Source organism: Gorilla gorilla, chromosome X (assembly GCF_029281585.2).
Source record: "Gorilla gorilla gorilla isolate KB3781 chromosome X, NHGRI_mGorGor1-v2.1_pri, whole genome shotgun sequence".
In the NCBI taxonomy this organism is placed as follows: domain Eukaryota; kingdom Metazoa; phylum Chordata; class Mammalia; order Primates; family Hominidae; genus Gorilla; species Gorilla gorilla.
Window position 1 is genome coordinate 115,684,245 of NC_073247.2, and position 23,673 is coordinate 115,707,917.

The following is a 23,673-nucleotide window of genomic DNA, read 5'->3' on the forward strand; positions in this document are numbered from 1 at the left end:
GCAATTAAATGCTGCCTCTTAATCAAATGCTGATTGCATATTTATTTCTTTTTGGTGTTGGAAATCCAAAGCAACATCAATGGGTTACATTTCATGAGAACTTGCTAAATTTTGGGAGATGTGTAGACATTTATTTTTTATTTTTATTCTTTTCTTGAGACAGGGTCTCATTCTGTCTCCCAGGCTGGTATGCAGTGGCACAATCATGGCTTACTGCAGCCTCAAACTCCTGGGCTCAAGCAATCCTCCTGGCTAGTTTCCTGAGTAGCTGTGACTACAAGTGTGCACTACCACATCTGGCTACTTTTTCAATTTTTTTGTAGAGACAGTGCCTTGCTATGTTGCCCAGGATGATCTTGAACTCCTGGGCTCAAGCGATCCTCTCACCTTGACCTCCCAAAGTGCTGGGATTATAGGGGTCAGCCACCGTGTTCAGACCACACGTTTATTTTTAATCTAACAAACACATAATGCTTACACTAGGATTGTTTCCAAGGAACACTTAATATATACTAGAATGTTTCTAAGCACTCCAAAGGTATTAACTCATACAACCCTCATAATAATCCCACTTACAGGTGGGAAATTTAAGGCACATAAAGGTTAAGTAAGTTGCTCAACATCACTTAGCTGGTAAGTGGTAGAGCTTGGATTTGAAACCAGGGCATCTAGCTTTAGATTTTGTGCACCCCATCACTACACTATAATGCACCTCACTTAAGCTTAACAACAACCCAGTGAAGCAGGTACTGTTATTATTCTTATTTTACCCTGAGACTCAGAGAAATTAGGTTACTTGCCTAAAGTCACATGGCTAGTAAGTGGTGGGTGAGGTTTGAACCGGGTTTGTCTGGTTCCTAGGCATTTTGACAACATGTTAACTAGTCATTCCACTAACAGTTTGATCCTTTTTTGCCATATGTGCATATCACCCATACACTTATTTATTTAAGAAAGCTATTTTAATTAACTGATTTTAAATAACTTTTTTATATTTTGTAAGCAATAATATCTATGGTTTCACAGATAACATGTTATTGACATATTTTTAATTCACATTAAATGGCATAAACTGTTTTTAAAAATCTGTGTACCTCCGTGGACATAGAGCGTAGAATAATAAACATTGGAGACTTGGAAAGGTGGGAGGAGGGTAAAGGATCAGAAATTGCTTAATGGGTACAATGTACACTATTTGGGTGATGGTTACACTGAAGGCCCGGACTTCACCACTGTGCAATATATCCATGTAACAAAACTGCACCTGTACCTCTTATATTTATACAAATAAAAAATTCCTTACAAATCTGTGTACCACTTAAAACTATGTCATGTACCTGAAGAGGCATGTACACCACATTTTGGGTATTGCATCATATTACACTTTTAACCCATAGCCCGCCCTTCATCTCCAAAGTTCTGTTCAAACCCCTTTTCCCAAAAATCACATGGGCTATTAGTTTCTCTTCTGGAGTCAAGGAAAGGAAATATCTTTAGTGGAGTACCTAGACTGGTCCAAACCCTGTGATTAGGATAATACGTGCATTCCAATGGATGCTGGTAATATTTTGCGGTTAGAGATGGGGGAGCAGTGCAGGATAATCATTCATCATACAAACAGAGCCAATAAAAACATTATTCAAATATTTACAAATGTTTCACTTGTACTGCAACATGCTGCCGTCCTAGAAGGGAGCAAAACAGGCTTGGTCCACTCTACTTATTCAAATTATCTGCTTGGCTTTGTAGATCTTTTCAGGACATATCTGTACTGCCACGTTCATTGTGGCTTTATTCACAATAGCAACCTCAGTGCTCATAGATGTATGAATTGATAAAAAGTTGTGACATCTATATCTGTATATAGGCATAGATATATACACACACATTAAGATATTATTCGACCTTAGAAAAGAAGGGTATAATGCCATTATGACAATATGGATGAACCTGGAGGATAAACCTCCAGGTTTATAAAGTGAAATAAGCCAATCACAGAAAGAAAAATGCTGTATCTCACTTATATGTAAGATCTAAGAAAAAAAGTCAAACACACAGAAATAGAGTAGAAGGGTGGTTAGCAGGTGTGGAGGGGGGTGGCAGGAAATGGGGAGATGTAGATTAAAGAATGCAAATTTTTAGTTTTGCAGGATAAATTTAGACATTTCTACAAGAGTAGAGCTGTAGTTAATAATATTGTATTGTATATTAAAAATTTGCTAAGAGAATAGATTTTATGTGCTGTCATCACACACACACACACACACACACACACACACACACACAAACACAAAGGTAATAAACTAATAACACACTAAACTGTGAGACTTCCAGAGCTTACTCGAACCAACCAATCAGAACTCACACACACAAAGGTAAGAGACTAATAACAGAACAAACTGAAACTTCCAGAGCTCACTTGAACCAACCAATCAGAGCTCACGGGCCTCAACCAACCAAGGCTCAACTGTCTCGACTAATCAGGGCTCAGTTCTATCATTCATCAAAACTAAATGAGTCAGAATCCTTCATTTTGCACAAACCTACCTGAAAGGGAACCTGGGAAGGAAATTTTGCTATAAAACTTGAATTCTTCCTTTCTTCTTTGGAACACATCTTTATTTTACATCAAAGGCTGTGTCTCTGTGGTTTGCCAACTATACAATGGAACAAAGTCGCTCTCTTAAAAATTGCTTTACAGATAACTTTTTTTTTCAAAATATCATTTACAGATTCCTACATTATTATAAAAGGGTTATTTAATTTTATTTTTAAACAGTGAGTGGAACATTTAAGAAAACTGATGAAATATTGGGCTTTGAAGCAAATCAACACATTTCAAGAATAGATTCACAAAGTTTATTTCCTTTCCACAGAGGTAAAAAACTACAAATCAATTATTTAAAAATGGAAAATCTCCAACTGCTTTGAGATAAAGCAATACATGTATATAATAATAAATCAACAAAAAGTACTAGGGCCATGAAGAAAACACAATAGAAATTAGAAAACATTAAAATAAATATTAACATTCAAGTTGCTTGAGCAAAAAGCAGTCATCCTAATTTTTTTTAATTGCCTACCTTTCTCCTGTTTTTTTTCTTTTTTTCTTTGTTTTGATATTTATTGCACACTAGGGTGGCTGTAGTCAATAATAATGTATCATAGATTTCAAACTAACTAATAACATATATTTTGAATGTCTCATCAGGAAAAACAATAGGTAAGTGAACAATAGGTGATGGATATGTCAATCAGCTTTTGTTGTTGTTTTTATTTGTTTATTTACTTTTATTACACTTTAAGTTTTAGGGTCCATGTGCACAACGTGCAGGTTTGTTACATATATATACATGTGCCATGTTGGTGTGCTGCACCCATTAACTTGTCATTTAACATTAGGTATATGTCCTAATGCTATCCCTCCCCCCTCCCCCACCACACAACAGACCCCGGTGTGTGATGTTCCCCTTCCTGTGTCCATGTGTTCTCATTGTTCAATTCCCACCTATGAGTGAGAATATGCGGTGTTTGGTTTTTTGTCCTTGTGATAGTTTGCTGAGAATGATGGTTTCCAGCTTCACCCGTGTCCCTACAAAGGACATGAACTCATCATTTTTTATGACTGCATAGTATTCCATGGTGTATATGTGCCACATTTTCTTAATCCAGTCTATCATTGTTGGACATTTGGCTTGGTTCCAAGTCTTTGCTATTGTGAATAGTGCCGCAATAAACATACGTGTGCATGTGTCTTTATAGCAGCATGATTTATAATCCATTGGGATATACCCAGTAATGGGATGGCTGGGTCAAATGGTATTTCTAGTTCTAGATCCCTGAGGAATCGCCACACTGACTTCCACAATGGTTGAACTAGTTTACAGTCCCACCAACAGTGTAAAAGTGTTCCTATTTCTCCACATCCTCTCCAGCACCTGTTATTTCCTGACTTGTTAATGATCACCATTCTAACTGGTGTGAGATGGTATCTCATTGTGGTCTTGATTTGCATTTCTCTGATGGCCAGGGATGATGAGCATTTTTTCATGCATCTTTTGGCTGCATAAATGTCTTCTTTTGAGAAGTGGCTGTTCATGTCCTTTGCCCACTTTTTGATGGGGTTATTTGTTTTTTTCTTGTAAATTTGTTTGAGTTAATTGTAGATTCTGGATATTAGCCCTTTGTCAGATGAGTAGATTGCAAAAATTTTCTCCCATTCTGTAGGTTGCCTGTTCACTCCGATGGTCGTTTCTTTTCCTGTGCAGAAGCTCTTTAGTTTAATTAGATCCCATTTGTCAATTTTGACTTTTGTTGCCATTGCCTTTGGTGTTTTAGACATGAAGTCCTTGCCCATACCTATGTCCTGAACGGTATTGTGTAGGTTTTCTTCTAGGGTTTTTATGGTTTTAGGTCTAACATTTAAATCTTTAATCCATCTTGAATTAATTTTAGTATAAGGTGTAAGGAAGGGATCCAGTTTCAGCTTTCTTCATATGGCTAGCCAGTTTTCCGAGCACCATTTATTAAATAGGGAATCTTTTCCCCATTTCTTGTTTTTGTCAGGTTTGTCAAAGATCAGATGGTTCTAGATATGTGGCATCATTTCTGAGGGCTGTGATTTGTTCCATTGGTCTATATATCTGTTTTGGTACCAGTACCATGCTGTTTTGGTTACTGTAGCCTTGTAGTATAGTTTGAAGTCAGGTAGCGTGATGCCTCCAGCTTTGTTCTTTTGGCTTAGGATTGACTTGGCAATGCGGGCTCTTTTTTGGTTCCATATGAACTTTAAAGTAGTTTTTTCCAATTCTGTGAAGAAGGTCATTGGTAGCTTGATGGGGATGGCATTGAATCTATAAATTACCTTGGGCAGTATGGCCATTTTCACGATATTGATTCTTCCTATCCATGAGCATGGAATGTTCTTCCATTTCTTTGTATCCTCTTTTATTTCATTGTGCAGTGGTTTGTAGTTCTCCTTGAAGAGGTCCTTCACATCCCTTGTAAGTTGGATTCCTAGTTATTTTATTCTCTTTGAAGCAATTGTGAATGGGAGTTCCCTCATGATTTGGCTCTCTGTTTGTCTGTTATTGGTGCATAGGAATGCTTGGGATTTTTGCACATTGATTTTGTATCCTGAGACTTTGCTGAAGTTGCTTATCAGCTTAAGGAGATTTTGGGCTGAGACGATGGGGTTTTCTAGATATACAATCATGTCATCTGCAAACAGGGACAATTTGACTTCCTCTTTTCCTAATTGAATACCCTTTATTTCTTTCTCCTGCCTGATTGCCCTGGCCAGAACTTCCAACACTATGTTGAATAGGAGTGGTGAGAGAGGGCATCCCTGTCTTGTGCCAGTTTTCAAAGGGAATGCTTCCAGATTTTGCCCATTCAGTATGATATTGGCTGTGGGTTTGTCATAAATAGCTCTTATTATCTTAAGATGCGTCCCATGAATACCTAATTTCTTGCGAGTTTTTAGCATGAAGGGCTGTTGAATTTTGTCAAAGGCCTTTTCTGCATCTATTGAGATAATCATGCGGTTTTTGTCTTTAGTTCTGTTTATATGCTGGATTACATTTATTGATTTGCATATGCTGAACCAGCCTTGCATCCCAGGGATGAAGCCCACTTGATCATGGTGGATAAGCTTTTTGATGTGCTGCTGGATTCGGTTTGCCAGTATTTTATTGAGGATTTTTGCATCAATGTTCATCAAGGATATTGGTCTAAAATTCTCTTTTTTTTGTTGTGTGTCTGCCCGGCTTTGGTATCAGGATGATGCTGGCCTCATAAAATGAGTTAGGGAGGATTCCCTCTTTTTCTATTGATTGGAATAGTTTCAGAAGGAATGATAGCAGTTCCTCCTTGTACCTCTGGTAGAATTTGGTTGTGAATCCATCTGGTCCTGGACTTTTTTTGGTTGGTAAGCTATTAATTATTCCCTCAATTTCAGAGCCTGTTATTGGTCTATTCAGAGATTCAACTTCTTCCTGGTTTAGTCTTGGGAGAGTGTATGTATCGAGGAATTTATCCATTTCTTCCAGATTTTCTAGTTTATTTGCATAGAGGTGTTTATAGTATTCTCTGATGGTAGTTTGTATTTTTGTGGAATCGGTGGTGATATCCCCTTTATCATTTTTTATTGCGTCTATTTGATGCTTCTTTCTTTTCTTCTTTATTAGTCTTGCTAGTGGTCTGTCAATTTTGTTGATCTTTTCAAAAAACCAGCTCCTGGATTCATTGATTTTTTGAAGGGTTTTTTTGTGTCTCTATTTCTTTCAGTTCTGCTCTGATCTTAGTTATTTTTTGCCTTCTGCTAGCTTTTGAATGTGTTTGCTCTTGCTTCTCTAGTTCTTTTAATTATGATGTTAGGGTGTCAATTTTAGACCTTTCCTGCTTTCTCTTGTGGGCATTTAGTGCTATAAATTTCCCTCTACACACGGCTTTGAATGTGTCCCAGAGATTCTGGTATGTTGTGTCTTTGTTCTCATTGGTTTCAAAGAACTTCTTTATTTCTGCCTTCATTTCGTTATGTATCCAGTAGTCATTGAGGAGCAGGTTGTTCAGTTTCCATGTAGTTGAGCGGTTTTGAGTGAGTTTCTTAATCCTGAGTTCTAGTTTCATTGCACTGTGGTCTGAGAGACAGATTGTTATAATTTCTGTTCTTTTCCATTTGCTGAGGAGTGCTTTACTTCCAACTATGTGGTCAATTTTGGAATAGGTGTGGTGTGGTGCTGAGAAGAACATATATTCTGTTGATTTGGGGTGGAGAGTTCTGTAGACGTCTATTAGGTCTGCTTGGTGCAGAGCTGAGTTCAATTCCTGGATATCCTTGTTAACTTTCTGTCTCATTGATCTGTCTAACGTTGACAGTGGGGTGTTAAAGTCTCCCATTATTAGTTTGTGGGAGTCTAAGTCTCTTTGTACTTCACTCAGGACTTGCTTTATGAATCTGGGTGCTCCTGTATTGGGTGCATATATATTTAGGATAGTTAGCTCTTCTTGTTGAATTGATCCCTTTACCATTATGTAATGGCCTTCTTTGTCTCTTTTGATCTTTGTTGGTTTAAAGTCTGTTTTATCAGAGACTAGGATTGCAACCCCTGCCTTTTTTTTTCCATTTGCTTGGTAGATCTTCCTCCATCCTTTTATTTTGAGCATATGTGTGTCTCTGCACGTGAGATGAGTTTCCTGAATACAGCACACAGATGGGTCTTGACTCTTTATCCAATTTCCAATCTGTGTCTTTTAATTGGAGCATTTAGCCCATTTACATTTAAGGTTAATGTTGTTATGTGTGAATTTGATCCTGTCATTATGATGTTAGCTGGTTATTTTGCTCGTTAGTTGATGCAGTTTCTTCCTAGCCTCAATAGTCTTTACAATTTGGCATGTTTTTGCAGTGGCTGGTACCGGTTGTTCCTTTCCATGTTTAGCGCTTCCTTCAGGAGCTCTTTTAAGGCAGGCCTGGTGGTGACAAAATCTCTCAGCATTTGCTTGTCTGTAAAGGATTTTATTTCTCCTTCACTTATGAAGCTTAGTTTGGCTGGATATGAAATTCTGGGTTGAAAATTCTTTTCTTTAAGAATGTTGAATATTGGCCCCCACTCTCTTCTGGCTTGTAGAATTTCTGCTGAGAGATCCGCTGTTAGTCTGATCGGCTTCCCTTTGTGGTAACCCGTCCTTTCTCTCTGGCTGCCCTTAACATTTTTTCCTTCATTTCAACTTTGGTGAATCTGACAATTATGTGTCTTGGAGTTGCTCTTCTCCAGGAGTATCTTTGTGGCGTTCTCTGTATTTCCTGAATTTGAATGTTGGCCTGCCTTGCTAGATTGGGGAAGTTCTCCTGGATAATATCCTGCAGAGTGTTTTCCAACTTGGTTCCATTCTCCCCATCACTTTCAGGTACACCAATCAGACATAGATTTGGTCTTTTCACATAGTCCCATATTTCTTGGAGGCTTTGTTCATTTCTTTTTATTCTCTTTTCTCTAAACTTCTCTTCTTGCTTCATTTCATTCATTTGATCTTCCATCACTGATACCCTTTCTTCCAGTTGATTGAATCGGCTACTGAGACTTGTGCATTCATCACGTATTTCTTGTGCCATGGTTTTCAGCTCCATCAGGTCCTTTCAGGACTTCTCTGCATTGGTTATTCTAGTTAGCCATTCATCTAATCTTTTTTCACGGTTTTTAACTTCTTTGCCATGCGTTCAAACTTCCTCTTTTAGCTCAGAGTAGTTTGATCATCTGAAGTCTTCTTCTCTCAACTCGTCAAAGTCATTCTCCATCCAGCTTTGTTCTGTTGCTGGTGAGGAGCTGTGTTCCTTTGGAGGAGGAGAGGTGCTTAGATTTTTAGAATTTTCAGTTTTTCTGCTGTTTTTTCCCCATCTTTGTGTTTTTATCTACCTTTGGTCTTTGATGATGGTGACATACAGATGGGGTTTTGGTGTGGATGTCCTTTCTGTTTGTTAGTTTTCCTTCTAACAGTCGGGACCCTCAGCTGCAGGTCTGTTGGAGTCTGCTGGAGGTCCACTTCAGACCCTCTTTGCCTGGGTATTAGCAGCAGAGGCTGCAGAACAGCGGATATTGGTGAACAGCAAATGTTGCTGTCTGATCATTCCTCTGGAAGTTTTGTCTCAGAGGAGTACTCGGCCATGTGAGGTGTCAATCTGCCCCTACTGGGGGCTGCCTCCCAGTTAGGCCACTCGGGGGTCAGGGACTTACCCGAGGAGGCAGTCTGTCTGTTCTCAGATCTCCAGCTGCATGCTGGGAGAACAACTACTCTCTTCAAAGCTGTCAGACAGGGACATTTAAGTCTGCAGAGGTTTCTGCTGCCTTTCGTTTGGCTATGCCCTGCCCACCCCCCCAGAGGTGGAGTCTACAGAGGCAGGCAGGCCTCCTTGAGCTGCGGTGTGCTCCACCCAGTTTGAGCTTCCCGGCCGCTTTGTTTACCTACTCTAGCCTCGGCAATGGCGGGCGCCCCTCCCCCAGCCTTGCTGCTGCCTTGCAGTTGGATCTCACACTGCTGTTCTAGCAATGAGCAAGGCTCTGTGGGCATAGGACCCTCAGAGCCAAGCACAGGATATAATCTCCTGGTGTGCCATTTGCTAAGACCATGGGAAAAGCACAGTATTAGGGTGGGAGTGACCCGATTTTCCAGGTGTCATCCTTCATCCCTTTCCTTGGCTAGGAAAGGGAATTCCCTGACTGCTTGTGCTTCCTGGGTGAGGTGATGCCTTGCCCTGCTTTGGCTCAGGCTCGGTGCACTGTACCCACTGTCCTGCACCCACTGTCCAACAATCTCCAGTGAGATGCACCCAGTACCTCAGTTGGAAATGCAGAAATCATTCGTCTCCTGTGTCGCTCATGCTGGGAGCTGTACACTGGAGCTGTTCCTATTCGGCCATCTTGGGGCCACCCCTTCCCCTTTCTCCTGTTTTGAATTGATGCAAGAGGCTAAATGCATGTTCTGCTCCCAGCTCTGGATTCATGTCCTTAAATCACCGTGATTAAAAACAAGCAATCTGACAGCCATAGCCAAAGAATCGAATCTGTTTCTATTCAACCTCAAGGCTGAATTGCACAAGTAAGATCTTAATGCTTTAGTTCCAGCAACCGTCCCACATTTTGGGCCAATGGCTATGGTTTAGAGGCTGCAGGTCTCTCATTGGCTGTGCTAGCAGAGACTGGGACTTGGGCTGTTATCATTGGGCAGTCCCACCATCCATGCATAATTGCACACCTTAAATTTTTATTGTAAACCTTGAAAGATTACAGGCTTGAAACGAGAAGAACTGGATAAACGTGAATGAAATGGAATAGTAATTTGAGACTCTAAAAGCATGAAAAAGAAATGGTTGCTTGAAACAGAAATTGTTTTTTGAAAACTTGATTTACCTATTTCTGTTTCCATCTTCCTGATAAATATAAACTATTACCCTAAGATAAGTCGACAAGTTTGATTGCAAATTTCATGATTCTCATATGTGCTTTTGTACTTTATATTTTGCATACAATGCAAAAAAAATCCCTCTGGATAATGATACTGTATAAGTGTGGAGGACTGACAGAGACTAAGGTGAATGACTTTATTATGAAAACAATTGTGACCTGACTGATCCTAATAAAGGGTGATTTAGAAATATAACTGACAGAAATGACCATGCATGTAGTAAAGAGATTAAATGGAAAATCACTAAATGGAATGAATTATTTTCCAAGGAAAAACTGCACCACATATATAGACTGAAGCAGAGTTGATAATGTATAGTTCTCGGGGAAAGAATGCATGAAAAATCATCAGGACACCACAGGCCACCTGCCTCCTCGACAGTCCCCAAATCAAAAGGGCGCCACCCACCCCCACCCTCCAGCAGGTCCCCCCCTTGGTGGGCTACAGGTTTTTCAAGCCAAGTGCGGTGGCTCTGAAAAGAGCTTTTGGGTTTCGGTGCTCAGGCACTCCTGAGGCAGCTCACTTGCTCCTGGTGTAGTGGAGCAGAGCCTTGGAGCCCCTGGACATGGCGTGCTTGCCCATCTGCCCCGGGAACATCAGGTGAATGGTGGTCTGCATCTCGAGGGAGGTGATGGTGGCACACTTGGTATAGTAGGCCAAGTGGCCGGCCTTGGTGGCGATGTGCTCCAACATGTCGTGAATGAAGGAATCTATGACATCCACTGCCTCGTGGGAAAGGCTGAGGCCTGCGTGAACCCACTTCAGCACCCGGGGAAAATAGGTGGCAAAGCTGTCCCTGCAGTGGCTGGGGTGAGAGTGCCCATGCTTCTTCTGCTTGTGGGCCATCGTGGCATTGGCCGCTTTGGGCTCCTTGGTGCTCAGGCCTTTGTCGGAGGTCATCTCAGAGGAAGGCTCAGCCATCTTGGAGGCAGCTGCCAGTGGATAGGAGGAACAGACAAGCTGCTGATCACCAGTGGGAGGGCCTTTTGTAGTCACCACATGGCTGACATCGTGGGCCAACTTGAGGTCTGATTGGATGAAGTGACACACAGCGCAGCGTTCAAGGTGATTTGGATGGTCCTGTTGCTTGGCATCTGATCAACCAGTCACGGTGGGCGTTGGCCGACCTAAACATCCTGTCTCTTTGCCTCCCTCAGAAAAAGTTACACAGATAGATGCCCCACAGGGCAGAAAGCTCATCCGCCCCCCACCTCAGCTGATCCATGTCACACATGAGCACTTTGAAGCGTGTCACTGAAAACTCCCAAAGAGGCAATTTCATCTCGTGCTCCTTGAAGAGAGCCTGACCTCCAGAGCCCAAGTCCATTATGCCAGAGGAATGACTATGGCCCCATGTGAACCATTTCTCACCCATCTCAGAATCTACTCTTATCCTGGGCTAAGCCACCCTGGCTTGAGCAGGATCTCCCTGACACGGCAGCCAAGGGCTCCTGGGCATAAAAGAACCTGGCTGTTTGGCTCCTGTCCTCAGTTCTGATCAACCCCTTCAGTGAATGGGGATAAGGAACAATGACAAAGCCACAGTCTCCAAGCAGACAACACAAAAAGAAAAGAGCTTTGATTAAAAAAAATTAGAAATACTCAACATTTACCAAGATTAAAACTACATTCTTTTTTTTTCAGGTATGTATGCATTTATTTATTTATTTATTTTATTATACTTTAAGTTTTAGGGTACTTGTGCACAACGTGCAGGTTTGTTACATATGTATACATGTGCCATGTTGGTGTGCTGCACCCATTAACTTGTCATTTAACATTAGGTATATGTCCTAATGCTATCCCTCCCCCCTCCCCCCACCCCAAAAGAGGCCCCGGTGTGTGATGTTCCTCTTCCTGTGTCCATGTGTTCTCATTTAAAACTGCATTCTTAACAATACTTAGATGCTTTTTTTAAAAGTGCTCTAAATGTTAGAATCCACAAATAGACATAACAGCTACAGTATTTCTAAAATTCCTAAATTCTTTAAAAAATTGATTCTCAAGGAAACCTTCTTAGGGAGGAAAAATGTATCGATAAAATGGAAACATTTCAACATTCAAAGGATTTATGATATTACATGCAAAACATTTCTCAAATATGTCTATGTCAGAATAAGTTGTAGCAATTGAACCAAAGACAGGACTTACGAACTTGAGTATTGAGTGTAATGGAAGTAATTGAGCACGCCAATGACGTGTCATTCAAAATGGCCAGTCTTGGCAAGGTTGCTCCCTGTCAGACCGTTCAGGTAAAGCAAATCCTCCTGGTAATACAATGAAGTTAGTAAAATGGTCCCAGATTACAATGGGGAAAAAAGTCTTTTTTACCTAAAAAGGTATAATATGGCAAGAAAACCAGTGAGGTAAGCACACACACATAAACTCCTAAACAGTCCTTTCTACAAATTGGGGTACACAAATCCTACTTGAAATTGTAGCAATCAAATCCTGCTCTTGATTGGATGGAGGAGGCAAGGGTCATGTCCATATATTCACCGAATTAATATTCTCAAATCGCCATCATTAAAACACGCAAGCAAACAAATAAATAGCACACAAACACACCAATTTCCTCCTCTATGCCCCAGCAGGAACAGCCCAGATAGGGTCTTCTTGGTTCATCCTGTGTCTTGAACCATTTTGTGTCACTATAACAGAATGCCGAGGCTATGTAACCTATAAGGGAAAGCAGTTTATTTAGCGGATGGTTCTGTAGGCTGGGAAGCACAGGGACATGGCCCTGGCTCCTGTGAGGGCTTCCGTGCTGCCTCATAATATAGCAGATAAGGTAAAACAGGAAGAGGACAGGTGTAAAGAGAACCCAAGAGATGTCCTGGCTTTGTAACAACCCTCTCTAGAGGGGAGGAAACTAACGCATTCCCGAGAGAATGAATCCAGTTTCTCCAGAGTGAGAGCTAAGTCATTACTGGAAGAATGGCACCAAGCCAGTCATGAGAGATCTGCCCCTCATGATCTGCCCACATCAGCTGCATTGGGGATCACACTTCAACATGTTTTTGGGTGGGGACAAACAAATCATATCCAAACCGAGGCATCCTGGGTCACCTCTGTACACTTTTGGCCAGCGACTGTGGCTCAGAGACTGTAATTCCGTCATTGGCTGAGCCAGTGGAGACAGGAGTGTGAACAAAAGTTCTCTGAAAAGGAATTTGGAGGACAGAGCACTTGTGCCAGTGAATACTTGGCAATCCTGGGAGAGGCTGTCTTGGGTGTGAAAACAATTACATTGAAGGGAGTGGTAGGATTTAATAGTGAGTGGTAGGGTTTAAAGTTCATTCCCTCTGAACTCCCTAATAAAGCCCATTTATGCAAATGAAGGATTGAAATCACTGAGTTCTGATAGGCCTGTACAGCTGAGCTCTGATTGGTCAATGATGCTGATCCCTGATTTGTTGATAGAGCCTAGCTCTGATTGGCTGGTTCTGGTGTGCTCTGGAAGCCCCAAAGTTGAACAGAGGTGTGAGTTTTCTGGGAACTCAGAGTACATGTGTGACCTCTAGTCAGCAAATGGCCGCTTGGCTCCATTTGAATTTAGGTCCAGTTAGCCACTTGTGATCCATCTTAAAGGATTGGCTCTTTGACATTCAAATATGTTTCCAGGGGCGTGAGCTGCTGTCATTGGATTCTCCCATCATCTGAGTGATGCATAGTAGTTTTATTTAGTCTTATCTAGTTTCTTTAGTCACCAAAATAAGTTTTGTCAGTATGAGAACGGTTCTGCACATTCTCTGATTTTTTGTTACTCCTGTTTGCTAATGTAGCCCATTACCATTCCTTCTTGCATCTCAGATTATCTTTTTGTGATCACTTTCCATCCGCCTAAAGTATGTTCTTCCTGCGTTCTTTGAAGGTGAAGTTCACTGGTGTAAATACTGCTACTTTACTAGTTAGAAATGTCTTCTCAGATTGGGATCCACAGGAAGCAGACTCTGAGATGGATTTTAGTGTGCATGACATTTACTTAGAATTAACCCCTGAGGAATGGAAGGGAGGGAAGCAGGAGTGGGTACAGAGAGAAGTGCATCCATACTGCAGGCCCAACCAAAGCCTCTTCGGATCCCAAGGGGAGCTCTGAAGGTAAAAATGGCCCATCATAATCATTCCACCTTGGGCAGAGCAAGCCAGATGTTTGTGCCTCCTCTTGGATCAGTCCTTGGATGTGGTCAGTCTCTGCAAGTGCGTGACCTTGGGCAAGGCAGCTCCTGCAGCTCGGGTCATACCTGAAGGAATTGATGGCTGATGACTGGCATCCAACTGCTGTCCCAGCAGCTGAAGCAGCAAATCTGTCCTTGAAGGGGGTTTGGGGCGATCTACCTGCATGTCTGTCACAGCTTACTTCTTAAATGATGTTTGGCTAGGAATGCAACTCTAGCATGACAGCTATTTTTTCCTTTTTGGCCTCCATTTGTTGATATATAGATATCTGATGTCTATTTTGTACTCGTTTATAGGCAATGTATCTATTTTATGCTATTATGATCTTTGTTTATCATTATGATGTAGCTTTACTATGATGTGTCCAGGTCCACTTCCTAAGTTTAGTGAATCATTTATCTCCCTAATTTTGGATACTTAACAGCCATTCATTTATTTACAAGTTTCATTTCTATATTTCAGGAATCCTACTTGGATACACTTTGAAACAAGAGCAAACCAAAACACAATATACTTCAAATAGTTTGTTGAATATACAAACTATGATAGTTCAAATCTGAAAACTGGTACTTTTCCTCTTAAACTTCGACTAAGTAAAAAAGAAAAGAAAGAAAACTCCAGGTATTAGAGCTACCTGACAAAAACTGATGCTGAACCTGATCTTCCAAGTGACAGTGGAACTGAAACTGACGTGTCTGCACAGATGCCAGGGCTACATGGGTGGCACAAGTATGTTATAGCAAAAGAACAGGAACCAACTGTTAATTTGTCCACAATTAGGGAGCTAATTGACTTTACCATATAAAATGTTTCATATGAATTCTACAACAATACTGTGTTATGTACAAGATTTTTTAAATTTTTTTGTTTTAATGGAAAAGCTTTACACAAACAAGCCATTAGCTCATTTCAAGAAAAAAACCCTAAAAATTAGTTTAAGGCCTTTGTTTTAAATCAACTTAAGCTATATGATTTATATATTTTTTATTTGCAGTGGACCTTTTCTCCTTCTTTCTTTCTTTCTCCTTTGTGCTTTCCACTTTCTGAAGCTTTTGGATCCATTCTTCAATTCACATTCTAAAATACTTGTACTGGGTGAAAATGCATAGTACAAAAGTTGGTAATTTCCCCCATTATCTTTGTGGCCTATAAAACTAGAAATTGATGAAGAAAAAAAAAACCCTGCTGATCAAGTTTGAACCCTCCTACAGAAACGATCTGAACAACTGGGTGGCAGAAGAAATTCTAGCAATTAAGTATGTGGAACACCCTCAGATAGACAGCCTGGACCTGCGTGGAGGAGTGCATTACCCCAACCTCAGCTTTGAGATGATGGAGCTGGATTTTGGCTGCATCCTGAACGATACTGAGGTCATTCGCTAGGTTACCATCACCAACTGCAGCCCCTTGGTGGTGAAGTTCCGCTGGTTCTTCTTGGTGAATTATGAGGAAAATTAGATAATGTAGCACCGGCATAGAACTCCCACAGAACTCTGCTGTTCATTTATTTTCTCTTTCAGGCTTTTCACTAGGTTTTCTGTATTCTGTGTACTCGTCATTCACGAATATTTTCATTTTTGACAACTAATTACTGAGAAAATTAATAGGGGGATTAAAATCATGACTCATTCTAGATTTCCTAACAGGAAACCTAGATAAAGCATCTTTGAAAGTCCCAATCACCACCGAATTAAGAAAACAATATCCATAAGCCCATTTTAATTTTGAATCTAGTGATAAGATCATTAGAATTTCATCACTAAAAAATAAAGTCTTTGTAGAGTTTTTTAAAAAACACCTGTATTAGCAGAGCCTTCACATAGCACAAGTTAAGTGAGTAGTGTGAGAACACAGTAATACTTGCTAATATGCATATAAAATGCATTAAAAGTTGCTATGTGTAACAATGAGATCACCTATCCCAACCCCTCCCCACTGAAAACTGTATAACCTCTTGCTGAATGTCAGTGTTTCAAATCTTAGCATAACTTGAGATAGTAGTGTGCTTCCTGGTCCCTTTCAAACCTTTTTCTTATTGAAGGGTTCAGTTGTTTTCCTACTGTAAGAGGGAGGTTTCTGTCAGCATCTCAATGCATGTAGTTCATTTCTCACTGACACATGGGATAGATAATTTATTTCCAGTAGGTTTCATTGTTTTCTTATATGCATTAAAATGTTTTAAAGTCTTCTTTGACTTTTCTTGATGACTTCCCTTGCAAGTGTTTATGTCAGTACTACCACTCACAGTCTGAAATCTATGGTGGGCCTGTCATTTTATTTCTCACATGTCAATAGTATTTCTGTTCTTATAGTTAGTTACTCGAAAGGCAATAGCAGAAGGCTCACTGACAACCACTACTTGGATCACTGTCTTATTTCATCTGCTGGTTTCTCTTCTACCAGTTGCAGTCTCCACATCATCCTTCTACTGGTTTTCCACGGATTCTGATTTAACCTTTTATGACTGCACTGATAACTTCAGGAAGAGTCTGGCCAGATGCCTGTTGAGTAGGCAGTGATAGTCCCATTAAAGGTGTACCATGCACTATTGAAACAGTGGTAAGTGCTCTCACAGCCGAGGGTTTCCAACGATGTTAATGATTTAGTCAGACTTGACTTCGTCTGCTACTTACACTGTGCAGACCTGGATGTGTAGCAGGGATGGTAATGAGTTTGGCAGGCTGGATGGTGATTTTGTCTCCGTTTTCAGTAGAAGCTGGCATCCCAGTAGGGTTTGCCTGAATGAACCTTTGGTGAGGCTGCTGCTGTCGGACTAGTGGTAGTTATTAATGGTGCACCTACATTAACTGACTCAACCGCCATAGTTGAAATTTTCTGATGTCATGACAGCAGGTACTTGCATTGCCACACATACTGTCCTTGGAGCTGCTGCTGTTGCTGATACAGATTTGGTAGTAGTAGGAGACCTGGAGGAAACATGGTGACCAGGGGAAATGATATTCACAACTCCAGATACACCCTTCCCTGCTCTGGAGAAGTTTACAGGAGATGAGTTATTTCCACCACGGACAGAAGTTGCTGCTTTTAGGACACTCTCTGCAGACAGTGACACTGGTTCTAATGACTTGCATCAGAAGCTGCTGCTAAACCTTCATTACAAGTCTGGCATTTGTCATTATCTATGACCAATGTGTTTGAGGGCATATCCTTGCACTGATATGCAAACCTCTGTCTTTCAGCCTTTGCAAGAATTTCCCTATGGTAGTAGGATCTCAAAGCACATCCCCTGGCTTCGTAATTCATGTCTGGCTTGTTCTTATACTTTTCCCAAAGCTTACAGATAGTGTTTGAATACAGAGGCTTAAATATGACTTTTTCTCCCTGAACCCATGTAATATACCTGGACAAATATTTTTCAACATTGAGGCTTTGCCAGAGTACACCAGAACCAGACAATCAGAGCTAGGCTCTATCAACCAATCAGGGCTCAGTGGCATTGGCCAATCAGAGCTCAGTTGTGCAGGCCAATCAGAACTCAGCAATTTCAATCCTTCGTTTGCATAAATGGGCTTTATTAGGGAGTTTGGAGGGACTGTTCACATTAAACCCTACCACTCCCTTCAGTGTCATTGGTTTCATAGCCAAAGCAGCCTCTCCAGGGATTGCCAAGTGTTCACTGGCACAAGAGCTCTGTCCTCCAAATTCCTTTTCAGGGAACTTTTGTTCACACTCCTGTCTCCTCTGGCTCAGCCAATGACCGAATTACAGTCTCTGAGCCACAGTCACTGGCCAAAAGTGACTTCCAGTTTGGAGCCGGGGGTGGGGGAAGGGGGCGTGTGGCGTCCTGCCCATTTTTCGTGCATTCTTTTCCGTGAACCAAACATTGTCTGCTCTCATATATCTATAGCGCAGTTTGCTCCAAGAGAATGTGGTGGATTTTCCACAGTCGTGGAGCATTTCTTCAGTTTCCTAAATGGTCATTTTTATTAGTTATTTTTCTAGGTTCTCGTTCATGGGCATGTTTTCATTTTACTCATATTTTCCTTTTTCACTCTCATGCTCTCTCGCGTGTATGGTGGGATTTTCCCGACTTTCATTGTGTGTGATGTGGCAACAGATCACGTCCAGAAGCAGTTACAAGAATCCAGCTGACTTTTCCTAAGTAAGAAGTCTAGGGGATTTTCAATTATCTAAAAGAAAGTTGATCACCACTCTACGGCTTTAGAAAAAATATTTTTCATATGCGTTTGTAATTTATGTTAACATGATGTGATAGGTTTTTTGTTGTTGTTGTTGTTGTTGTTTTTTGTTTGTTTGTTTTGAGAAGGAGTCTCGCCCTGTTGCCCAGGCTGGAGTGCTGTGGCGCGATCTCAGCTCACTGCAAGCTCCGCCTCCCGGGTTCACGCCATTCTCCTGCCCCAGCCTCCCGAGTAGCTGGAACTACAGGCGCCCGCCACAACGCCCGGCAAGTTTTTCGTGTTTTTAGTAGAGACGGGGTTTCACTGTGTTAGCCAGGATGGTCTCGATCTCCTGACCTCGTGATCCACCTGCTTCGGCCTCCCAAAGTGCTGGGATTACAGGCATGAGCCACTGCGCCCGGCGGTGATAGGTTTTTAAGTATTACTTTAAAGTGGATTTTAAAATAAATTCATCAAAATTTCTATTATAATAATTTTGAAGTAAATATCAGCAGATATAACTTACAGAAAAGATTTTGGGGTTCCTACTAGTTTTTAGAAGTGTAAAGTTGTCTTGAGAAAAACTGTTCTAGCTATTTAATCATTTGCAAGAGAATCAGATCAATTGAAAACACTGAGCCCCCGTTTTAGTGGTTAAGCCTTTTTAAAAGTCCAATGCCCAATATTCATCAAGACTTTGAAATCATACCGCTGATAGAAAGCTTTTTTGTCACCTTCCTGACTCCCATAGGAATGACAGTAGCATTTCATCCTCAAACATGGTGTTGGGCTTTTGTTTGAGGTCAGTAGCATCTTTTCTTTTCTACGCATTTTAGGTAAAGTAAGAGATACCAAATATTCACACATGCCATTTTAGCAACCTTTGAGATTTACATTTTTTTAAAAAATTTATTGGTTTATTCATATAAATCATGTTTATAGATTTTCTAATATTAAATCATACTAGCTTTCTGGGAAAGAAATTCCTTCCTGTGGGTGGCTTCCCTGGATATTAATTAGGTTCCTTCCTATGCCTCATCATGATGAAATTCTTGACCTTGCACAATCACCCAGTGGTTAAGCTCGGGTTTCTCATGACTTTCACACCCTTGGCCACTTGCTTCCTTCAAAAGCCCCAAGGCCCCGCTGTGTCCTGGGGGACTTCAGGTTCCCAGAAGCAGCCTGGATCCAAGGCTCAGCTGGGTTCCCTCTGCAGCAAGAACCTGGGCTATGGTGTGGGACAAAACAGGGGCTAGGGAAGTGCGTTGGACCCCTTGAAGAGCCTTTCCTTCACCTGTTTTTGTCTGAGTCTCCAGCTCTCCACACCGCTCACATTTCAGGCACAGTTGTGCTGAGAGAGCAGGCTGTACTCAACCCTGCCCACCCTCAACTATGGCAAGCTATGCATTCCAGGCATTCTTCCACACCTAGAAGATAAAACCACATGTTTGTCCCGCTAACTTTTCTAAGGTTTTAGATTCTCAGCTATCTACACACAATGGCCAAAGAGCCTCATGTGCTTGTGCTCCCGTCGCAGATGGAAGACAGGAAATCAAAAGATATCCAAGGAAGGGAAAAGGGTCAATAAGAAATTGGTACTCTCCAAAAGTCACACAAACATTAAACCATGAGGGGATGGTTTCCTGATCAGGAATGCAACCCATGATGTCGAGGTGAAAGTGCAGAATTTGAACTCAAAGGCTGCAAGGTGAAGTGGCCTTTGTTTTTATTCCCACAGGGGCAGTTTGAGCAGACACAAGAGTTTAACTTTCTTTAGGTCAGATTTTTTGCTCTTTACTTTTATCAAGAAGAGTTTTAAGGCTAGCTGTCACACCATTATGTGTCTTTTTGTACATTTAACCTTTCTATCAATCAGTTAGTATAAGAACTCTCTAAAATCCTTTTAATAAAATTGAGGAGGCTAATTTAAGGGATCAATCTTTTGGCCATTGACAATTATAATTCTTAATAGTGTACTGAATTTCAATAGTGACTGGATGCAATAGGCTTTTCAGAGAACAAGTAATCCCAAAGATTCCCCCTGTTCCCAGACATAGGCTAAAAGTAACAAATGACTCCTGGGATTGCTGTTTACCAGCACTTGCTAGCTAGACCAGTGGTCCCCAACCTTTCTGGCATTTTCTTGGAAGACAATTTTTCCATGGACCGGCATTGGGGGGATGGTATTGGGATGATTCAAGGGCATTACATTAATTGCACACTTTATTTCTATTATTATTACATTGTAATATATATTGAAATACTTATACAACTAACCATAATGTGGAATCAGTGGGAGCCCTGAGCTTGTTTTCTTGCAACTAGATGGTCCCATCTAAGAGTGACAGGAGAGGGTGACATATTATCAGGCAATAGATTCCCATAAGGAGTGTGCAACTGAAGATCCCTCGCATGTGCAGTTCACCATACGGTTCTCGCTCCTATGAGACTCTAATGCTGCTGACCTGACAGGAGGCAGAGCTCAGGCGGTAATGCCAGTAGTGAGGAGTGGATGTAAATATAGACGAAACTTCTGCTGCTCGCTGATGCTCACCTGCTGCTGAAACGGCCCGGTTCCTAACAGGCCACGGACCTGTACCAATACCTGGATTATGGGTTGGTGATCCTTGCTCGAGACAATAAAGTTTGAGATGACAAAAGCCCCTTATGGATGGGACTTCTTATGACAAATCCTGCCAAGAGCTAGGCACATTCAGAACAAAATAAAATCTCTCCGCTTCCCAGCGAAGAGATTTGTTAGACCAGACACCTGCTTGACCCAAAAATCACTTCCCCTGGATGATGGCAAGCAAGAGAGAGTGCTCCCTCTTGCTCACAAATCAAGCTCTCAAGAACACAGATCAAGACGAGAGGGAACTTTATCCTGTAACCCTCTCTATGAACAACACAGAAAGACAAAGTCAAAGGAATACACTGTTTCTGGCATGAAAAGGATAAAAAATGTGAATATTCATACCACAAAGTAGTGTAAGGTGTACCAGAGTTGCTACACCTAGACCAGTCACACAACAATCTTTTTCTCCTAGGCATGAAACCTTGTAGAGGAGAAAAACAGAGGGATTTGTTTTGTACCATCTGCCCAACTGGGTTGTACAGAGAGAGAACCTGGGGGCCTGACTGGTAAGAAATTCTTGCCCTTTTGCCAGCTTGTCAGATGACTGCATTCCCTTAACTTCAGGTTCCAGAAGAGTGGAGTGGCTTTGGTGACCCTTCTTGCTATACCAAATTGTGTGAAGGTTTGCTAAAAAATCAACTCACAAAAGGCAGATTAACAAGAGAAAAAGCATACAAGGCCGGGCGCAGTGGCTCACACCTGTAATCCCAGCACTATGGGAGGCTGAGGCAGGCGGATCACAAGGTCAGGAGATAGAGACCATACTGGCTAACACGGTGAAACCCACCAAAAATACAAAAAATTAGCCCGGCGTGGTGGCGGGCACCTGTAGTCCCAGCTACTTGGGAGGCTGAGGCAGGAGAATGGTGTGAACCTGGGAGGCGGAGGTTGCAGTGAGCAGAGATTGCACCACTCCAGCCTGGGTGACAGAGCGAGACTCCGTCTCAAAAAAAAAAAAAAGCATACAAATTTATTTAACATATATACACTGCAGCCTTCGGAGCAAAGGCAGAAAGGTACAGGGTAAATTGTCTATTTATATGCTCAGGTTCAACAAAGTATGGACAGCCCTGTAGAAATATGATGGGACAAAAAGGCTATGACCTAATGCTAATCCAGCAGGGCTTGTTTGTCTAGACTGTGCTTGGCTTCTGTGAACACAGATTTCTTCCTCCTGGGTATGAGACAGGACCCTCTCTGTAATGGGGTCTTGTGACCTGCAGTCAAACAAGGTAGGTCAGATCATTTCTTTATGGCCAGTTTTACACAAAAAAGGCGGAGGAAAAATTAGAAAAGTATTTTTAGGCTTTGTGACTATCTTTAGAAAAAAAGGCTTCTGGTTTCTAGGACCCACCTTGGGGAAGAGGGATTCTGGTCTGTACAGTTAGCTCCCCGGGAAGAATGGGGCTGACAGACAGGAGGACCCAGGACCTCGGAGAACATCTTTTACATCCCAGACTACTTCTGGGGCCTTTATTTTGGGGTATCATGCTCTGAGCCCCAACAATAGAAGTCAGCTGCATGTGCAAGTTCATCACTTACAATTTTTACTTTCCTCAAAAACACTAAGAAAACAATACAGACCAAACCTTTGCCACTGTAAAACTAGGATTGCCTTTCCTCAAGCTTCCAGTAACATCTTCCTAGTTTCGGTCTCATAACTCACCACAAGCACCTTTAACACTCATAGTTCTAGCAACATATCGGTGATCATGATATATGTATTCTCTAAGTCAGAGATCCTTTCTTTGCAGCAAATAATTCTTTTCTTAACCCTCACTTGAATTGCATTTGGTGTCCATATTTCCCCCAGCCATCTCCTAAAGGCCCTCTAGGCTTCTTGTGCCATGCATGTCAAAATGCTTCCAGTCTCTATCCATTATCTAGTTCCAAAGCTGCTTCCACTCTTTCAGGTGTTAGCTATCAGATCTGTTTGGCAACAGAATCCCTATTGGTTTGCTCTGTTAGCCTGACAATGTACCACAGACCTGGGTGGCTTAAACAGCAGACATTAATTGTTCACAGTTCTGGAGGCTGGAAGTCCAAATCAAAGCGTCAGCTGGGTTGTTTCCTTCTGAGTAGTAAGAGGGAAGGATCTCTTCCAGGGATTTTTCCTCAGCTTGTAGATGGCCCACTTCTCTGTATGCTACTTCATATTTTCTTCCCTGTACGCATGTCTCTTTGTCTGAATTTCCCCTTTTGATAGGCACAATGCACGCTAGCCATTTCGGGTTAGAGCCCACCCTAATGAATGTAATTTAACTTCAGTATCCCACTAAAAAACCCATCTTCAAGTAGGAGAGAGACGAGGGGTCAGGAGTCCAATAGATGTATTTGGTGTTTTTTTTTTGTGTGTGGGGGGGACACAACTGAACCCATAAGACATAGGAATCCTGAGTTGTAGGTGGGAATACCTCCTGCCTCTTCCATTATGTTAAGAGAACACTGGTAACTGATGAAGGGAAAGAAGGTGACTCCTACCCATCTTTTTTCAAGACTACTTGAATGTTGAGTAATTTTATACACACACACACACACGCACACACACACACATATATTTATATATATATATATAATCTGGTTTATTCCATTAAATTCTCTAGGTATAATGAGAGTGAAAAAGCTAACGAACATTGTTAGAGATATAATGTTGATCTGACTAATCCTTATAAAGGGAAACCTAGGAATATAAGAGACAGAAATGACCATGTAGTAAAGGGATTAAATGGAAAATTATTAAATGAAAATCATTACTGT

General features: G+C 41.4%; 1 long non-coding RNA gene and 1 pseudogene across 1 annotated transcript in view; both read right to left on the reverse strand.

The window, feature by feature from the left end:
* Positions 1-14,036, reverse strand: part of LOC129530129 (uncharacterized) — a 126,411-nt gene extending 112,375 nt beyond the window's left edge. The window contains exon 1 of the long non-coding RNA XR_008675675.2: positions 12,115-14,036. This is a non-coding gene — a long non-coding RNA (uncharacterized lncRNA). The remainder of the gene's footprint in view (positions 1-12,114) is intronic.
* A 1,526-nt stretch (positions 14,037-15,562) lies between these two features.
* On the reverse strand, positions 15,563-17,559 carry LOC115932104 (ETS-related transcription factor Elf-2-like; annotated as a pseudogene).
* Between the last annotated feature and the right edge of the window lie 6,114 nt (positions 17,560-23,673).